This window comes from Notechis scutatus, chromosome 1 (assembly GCF_049901735.1).
Source record: "Notechis scutatus isolate UNSWTSFEM ecotype Mainland chromosome 1, rNotScu1.2, whole genome shotgun sequence".
Taxonomy (NCBI): domain Eukaryota; kingdom Metazoa; phylum Chordata; class Lepidosauria; order Squamata; family Elapidae; genus Notechis; species Notechis scutatus.
In genome coordinates, this window is record NC_142009.1 from 175,856,238 (window position 1) to 175,863,408 (window position 7,171).

At 43.7% G+C, this 7,171-nt stretch overlaps 1 long non-coding RNA gene across 1 annotated transcript; it reads right to left on the bottom strand.

Annotated features, from left to right (window-relative positions):
* Positions 1–6,237: 6,237 nt before the first annotated feature.
* Positions 6,238–7,102, bottom strand: LOC148133115 (uncharacterized). Its single transcript, XR_015746470.1, has 2 exons — positions 6,782–7,102; positions 6,238–6,503 (listed from the first exon to the last, which is right to left on the bottom strand). It is a non-coding gene; the product is annotated as an uncharacterized LOC148133115 (long non-coding RNA).
* Positions 7,103–7,171: the final 69 nt, after the last annotated feature.

Consider the following 7,171-nt stretch of genomic DNA (forward strand, 5'->3'; position numbering starts at 1 on the left):
AGGAATCCCAGTCATTTTTAATTAGTTTTGGGAGAGTTAGCTTAATGTCAGGGTTCCAATCAGTGCCCTAATGCAATTAAGAGTCTCAAGCCATCTGGCAATAAAAATCCAGTCTTTTATTAGGAGCACCATGTCAGCATTACCTAGGTGAAGCCAATCTGACTTCACCCTTTTAGTGTCTTGCCTCTGATCCTGTTTCCCTCTCCCCCCATCACATTTCCCAACAAGATAATTTCACAGGTTGTAGAAGTCACTCCCTCCAGGTATTGCTGGTATCCATTGGAGATGGCCTTGATTTGCTCTGCCAGACTGCATTGTGTTATGACTGAGGATTAATTCCTTGGTGCAGCTGTGAGGTGCGATTTCCCATCCCCCTGCCTATGGCAACTCATGAGGGGGTCAGGGAAGCTTCATGAGTTGACACAGCAATCATCTAACTCTAGGATGCTGCAAATGTCATAAATACAAGCTGGTTGCCAACTAGCTGAATTTTGATCATGTGACACTGAAATGTTTGGAAGTGTGGTTGTAAGTTACTTTTTCAATGCTGTCATAACTAACAGTTTTTAAATAGATGTAAATCAAGGACTACCTGCCTATTCTCAGCTTTGAAGAAGATCTGTATATACACTGCTCAAAAAAATAAAGGGAACACTTAAACAACACAATGTAACTCCAAGTCAATCACACTTCTGTGAAATCAAACTGTCCACTTAGGTAGCAACACTGATTGACAATCAATTTCACATGCTGTTGTGCAAATGGAATAGACAACAGGTGGAAAGCATAGGCAGTTAGCAAGACATCCCCAATAAAGGAGTGGTTCTGCAGGTGGTGACTACAGACCACTTCTCAGTTCCTATGCTTTCTGGCTGATCACTTTCTGGCTGATCATTTCTGGTCACTTTTGAATGCTGGCAGTGCTTTCACTCTAGTGGTAGCATGAGACGGAGTCTACAACCCACACAAGTGGCTCAGGTAGTGCAGCTCATCCAGGATGGCACATCAATGCGAGCTGTGGCAAGAAGGTTTGCTGTGTCTGTCAGCGTAGTGTCCAGAGCATGGAGGCACTACCAGGAGATAGGCCAGTACATCAGGAGATGTGGAGGAGGCCGTAGGAGGGCAACAACCCAGCATCAGGACCGCTACCTCTGCTTTTGTGCAAGGAGGGACAGGAGGAGCACTGCCAGAGCCCTGCAAAATGACCTCCAGCGGGCCACAAATGTGCATGTGGTTGCTCAAACGGTCAGAAACAGACTCCATGAGGGTGGTATGAGGGTCCAACATCCACAGGTGGGGGTTGTGCTTACATCCCAACATCGTGCAGGAAGTTTGGCATTTGCCAGAGAACACCAAGATTGGCAAATTCACCACTGGCTCCTCACAGATGAAAGCAGGTTCACACTGAGCACATGTGACAGACGTGACAGGGTCTGGAGATGCCGTGGAGAACGTTCTGCTGCCTGCAACATCCTCCAGCATGACCGGTTTGGCAGTGGGTCAGTAATGGTGTGGGGTGGCATTTCTTTAGGGGGCCGCACAGCCCTCCATGTGATCGCCAGAGGTAGCCTGACTGCCATTAGGTACCGAGATGAGATCCTCAGACCCCTTGTGAGACCATATGCTGGTGCAGTTGGCCCTGGGTTCCTCCTAATGCAAGACAATGCTAGACCTCATGTGGCGGGAGTGTTTCAGCAGTTCCTGCAAGACGAAGGCATTGATACTATGGACTGGCCTGCCTGTTCCCCAGACCTGAATCCAATTGAGCACATCTGGGACATCATGTCTCACTCCATCCACCAATGCCACGTTGCACCACAGACTGTCCAGGAGTTGGGGGATGCTTTAGTCCAGTTGTGGGAGGAGATCCCTCAGGAGACCAACCGCCACCTCATCAGGAGCATGCCCAGGCATTGTAGGGAGGTCATACAGGCACTTGGAGGCCACACATACTACTGAGCCTCATTTTGACTTGTTTTAAGGACATTACATCAAAGTTGGATCAGCCTGTAGTGTTTTTTTCCACTTTAATTTTGAGCGTAACTCCAAATCCAGACCTCCGTGGGTTGCTAAATTTGATTTCCATTGATAATTTTTGTGTGATTTTGTTGTCAGCACATTCAACTATGTAATGAACAATGTATTTAATAAGAATATTTCATTCATTCAGATCTAGGATGTCTTATTTTTGTGCTCCCTTTATTTTTTTGAGCAGTGTATATGTTTATAATCCTCAATCCCTTATGGATAATTTGAATGTTTTATCTATGATTTTTTTGTATTTTCATTTTATCTCGCTATTTTAAAATTTATACCACCTGAATTGCTAATTTTAATCTTTCCTCATTTGTTGCACATGTGTAGCCTGAGCAAGCATTTTAGCATTTTTCATTTACTGTTGTCTTTTAGCCAAAATTCTTTGTATATACCTTTCCTACGTATCCTAATATGGTCAATTTAAATTTGGTTATTTGAACACTGATTCCCTTGTGCTGGTTAATGACTGCACTGAAGTTTTTTCTGTCAAATTTTCAGATGAAAAATGGGTACTGGCTGGAAAGGTACACCCAAAACCATCTAACCAAATTATTATGGTTACTACACTGACTGTGAACAAATTCTGGGATTTGAAGTTCACAATTTTGTCAGAAGACTCAGTTGGAAAAAAAAGCCATTTTGATGTTAAAAAACAACATGGTCTTCTGCTATTCTATTATGTAAGAGATTTTTATTCAATGATATAATGGATGAGGCAGAAATGTTTAATCGTTTTGAACTCCATCACTATTTTGATGCACATTGGATAATGAGTCAGTAAGATGGGGAGGTATATATGAATCTGTTACTGCCTTTTGAAATTCTGCTTGGAAGTCATGGTCAATTACTGACCTTCATTTTTTCCTAAAACTGTAAGTAGGAGATATGACTTACCTTGCAAGTTAGTAAACTGCTGAACAGAGAAAGGAAAGTCAATGTTTACTGGTAAGTTTTATTTCTAAGAGGCTTTATTTTTAAACAATAGATTTGTACACCTGGAGGATTCTCATATTTTTTCTGAATCATTTTACTCAGCATATGGATAGCATGGGTAATTTAAGAACAAAAGCTTGAATAAGGAAGTTAAGAGTCAAATTATGCTGCTGATACTCATTTGCTTACAAATGAATATTGCAGTAGTCAGAGTTTCTTTTAATTATTGCTTGAGACAAATTATATAAATTCATGAACTAGCTTGCATAATTGCTTCAAATGTGTCCTGAACATTCAGGCAGAGAATCCTTTGAGCTGTTGTTACTTGCCCACAGTCTGCCAATTTTTCTGGCATGTGGAAGCTGTTGATCCTGGTTCTGTGTACCATCCTGATAGCAACAGAATTACCTCAGGGTCCTCCATTAAGGCCTGATGAAGTATGGAAATCTTCAGATAACCCCAGGAACAGAGATCTGGCAAGGAAAACTTTGGAACAATCTGTTTATACTAGTTTTTCTCAATTTGGTATCCTCCAGATGGATTGGGATTACAACCACCAAATTCTCATTCTTAAAGACGCAATAATTGGGGGGGATTGAGAATTCCAGGATATCTGGAATAAGGTTGGTTGATAGAGATTGGTCTTAACTTGTGTTTGCTTGTGTGCATTTATCTATATGTATACTATAATCAGTGGTCCCCAAACTTTTTTGTGCCAGGGACCAGTTTCAAGCACAAACACTTTTTCAAGGACCGGGGGAAGAATCGAGTTTGGTGAGTTTGCTTGCAGACGTTTCATTACCTGAATAGGTAACATCTGATGTTGTTACCTAGTCGGGTAATAAAACGTCTGCCAGCAAACCACCAAGTTCAGGGAGCGCCTCGGCCCTGCCTCCTCAGCCCCATCCCTCAGGTATCTCCCTCCCTCCCTCCCTCCCTCAGGTGTCTGCCTCGTTCCTCTCTCAGTCGCTCTCTCGCTGCTCCACCAGCCCAGGAAGAAACTGCTTCAAAGAAGCCGGGGGTGGTGGCTTTTCCTGTCGCCGCAGCTCCTCCGAGCGCCCGTTCACCCCACCCGCCCTCCGCGCAGTTCAACCCAGTGCTCCGTTCTGCCTGCCTGCCTGCCTGCCTTCATTTCGGAGCAGCTTCGGCTGATAAAAAGAGGTGAATAGTTATTATTCTCACCAGAAACGAAGAAGACAGGCAGGCAGGCAGAACGGAGCACTGTGGATTGAACCGCGCGCGGGCGGGCAGGGTGGGGGTGAACGGGCGCTTCGGAGGAGCTGCGGCGACAGGAAAAGCCACCCCCCCGGCTTCTTTGAAGCAGTTTCTTCCTGGGCTGGTGGAGCAGCGAGAGAGCGACTGAGAGAGGAACGAGGCGGGAGGAAACCGAAGCCGCTGAGCCAGAGAGCAGGACAGGCTTCGGTTGCTTCCTCCCTCCCCTTCTTTCATTTGTGTCCTTGATCCCCAATCCCAGCAGCATTCACCGAAGGCAAAGAAAGCCGCCATTTTTTTAAAAAAAATTTCTTTGCGGCCCGGTACAGAGTGCTCCACGGACCGGTACCGGTCCGCGGCCCGGTGGTTGAGGACCCCTGCTATAAGTAATTTAAATTCATCTATGCTGGTATAGAATCACAATTCAGATGTGCTAGAACCGTGAAGGCGAACCTACTTGAGCACGTGAGCACCAGCCAAAAACCTGCACTGTGCATGTGTGCCTCCCATATGCTTTTCGACCCGTTTGAGGCCATTTATGCCCTCCCGAGGCTTGAGGGAAGCCTCTGCAGCCTCAGGAAGCCAAAAAACAGACCTTCCGGAAATACCAGAAGTGCTGAAACGGACCCCTTTTCAGCCTCCAGAGGCTCTAGAGGCTTCCCACGAGCCTCCGGGAGGGTGAAAATGGCCTCCCCCGGGCTCCAGAGGCCCTCCAGAGGCTGAAAACAGGCACTTCCGGTATTTCCAGAAGGCCCATTTTTCGGCTTCCCGAGGTTGCAGAGGCTTCCCTCGAGCCTTGGGAGGGCGAAAACGGCCTCAACCAGGCTGAAAATCAGCTGGGAGGTGTGCACACGCACAGTGCAGGTAAGTGGGCGGGGGGGGTGTTGTGCGTGTATGCATGGGGGGGCGGGGCACATTGCATTGTAGGTACCGGCATGCGCGCGCTTTCGGCACACCACAACAAAAAGGTTCACCATCGCTGTGCTAGAACAATATGACATTTATCATATTTTTCTTTCATTAATGTCTAACAATTTCTTGATGAGGAATGACGACTTGAAATAATCTTAGAACATGTTAAATAACAAGCAGTTAATTAATGGCTATTCTAAGTAAGATGCAATTTTCATTGCGATTCTTTTATTCAATTACTGTATTAATTCATGATAAAACCCAACATGTGAATGGAAATAACATTTATTTGGCTTGCATAGATACACTGTCAATTTGTGTGTGACTATCCACAATTTGGAAATAATACATGTGCAAATTTATAAACAAATAAGTGTTTCTTGCACATACTGCATTGTGTGAGAGTTTTGAGTCACCAAAAACCAAAATGGTGCCATTAAACTCTCTCAAAATAGGACAAAAAAATTATCCAGCCTTATTCTAACCAAAAAAATGAACAATGGGCTTTTCTTTTTCTTTTTTTACTATTGTCTTTAGTCCAGTTTGACTCCCATGCATAAAAAGTCCAGAAATGAAACCTCTCCCCCAAAGAAAAGAAAAGAAACCATCATCACTATATAGTCCCAGTGTTAATGGATTTCAGAGGAGGACCAGCAATGGAGTAATCCATAATACTATGAACTACATTGGTGGCAGCCAATGACTAGAAGGAAGGGTATACACTGTACTATTGCATAAACATTTACGTGCAATGGAATGAAATGTAGCAAGTGAAACATCATTGTTTGTGCCAGCACAAGTGGGAAAACACTACTTTTGATGTGAGGCAGAAAAAACATGGGAGATGGCCTTTCCAGTAGACTGGAGAGATTATAGGATTGCTGCAGTTTTTTGGGCAAGATTCTCGGAAGTAGTTTGTAATTGCCATTCTTAGGAGGAAGTGATTGGCTAAAGTCACCCAGCTGGTTTTGTGCCTAGCTCACAGCTTAGCCTAGTGCCCTTAAGCGCCTTAACCACTATACCATATTGGCTTTTCTACAATAGCAGTCACCTCCCCTTATTTAAAACCATCCAAGGGCAGCTTCAACTATAAAATCCATTAGCATTTTGGATTTGAAACAGAGGCAATAGAGACAGGCTAGAGAATGGTAACAGGGCAGCAAATTTTATTCTAGAATATTTTCTGTAAACCTAAGGATACGTGGATAGCACTTATATTCAGTATTGCAGATAGACTCATAAAAAATAAGTCAGATGCAACTAAGAGCAAATGACTGGCGTTTTTGAAGTAGCCAACACAGAAGCAAAGTGAGAAAAGGCAGATCATCCATAGTCCCCATGGATGGAAAACAGTATTCCTCTAATTTGGGATGATCTCCTCTCCAATTCTTTGAAGCAACCTTGCTTGTCTTTCAAAAAAAGAAAAAAAAAGGCCCTGTATTAGTTATTTACAATTGAAAGTTGAAAACCGGATGTCAGAAAATATTTTGCATTTCTTTTGCTAGAAAAATGGTAAGGATCGTCCTCCCTCCCCTCCGAAAAAAATCCAGAAGTCTTTCGACTTTACTAGAGGATCTTTCCTTTTCCACCCCTGACAAACTTCATCCAGTATCTCACCTTGCCCTCTTCTCTTTGTTCTTTTTCCACCCCAGATATATAAAAGTAATTAAACTCTGCTAGCCATTACCCCCTGGAGGGAAGTCAGGAGTCCAAAAGCGATTCAGAAAAGAGACAGTGCTGACATAGGCGATTGCTGTTATCCTTCAATTTTTAGACTACATCTCCCAGAATTCCTGGTAATCAACTGAGTTGAGCGAGGCTGATGAAGTACCAGGATAACGCCCATTCTTGTCAAAGTTAAAAAGGTGGATCCCACACTAGTACTAAAGCATGGTTACAACAGAGCTGTCTGACAATAGTATGAACAGAAAATGACCATTTATTACAATATTTGATTTGATTGATAGTCTTCCCCTTTAAAGAGATAAATCCTTCCTCCGATTTTAAGCGTTTGAATGCAAGAAAGGGAAAAATTCTCAGCGCTTCCTCCCTCAGCAACCTCGGCCACGAGCGCATG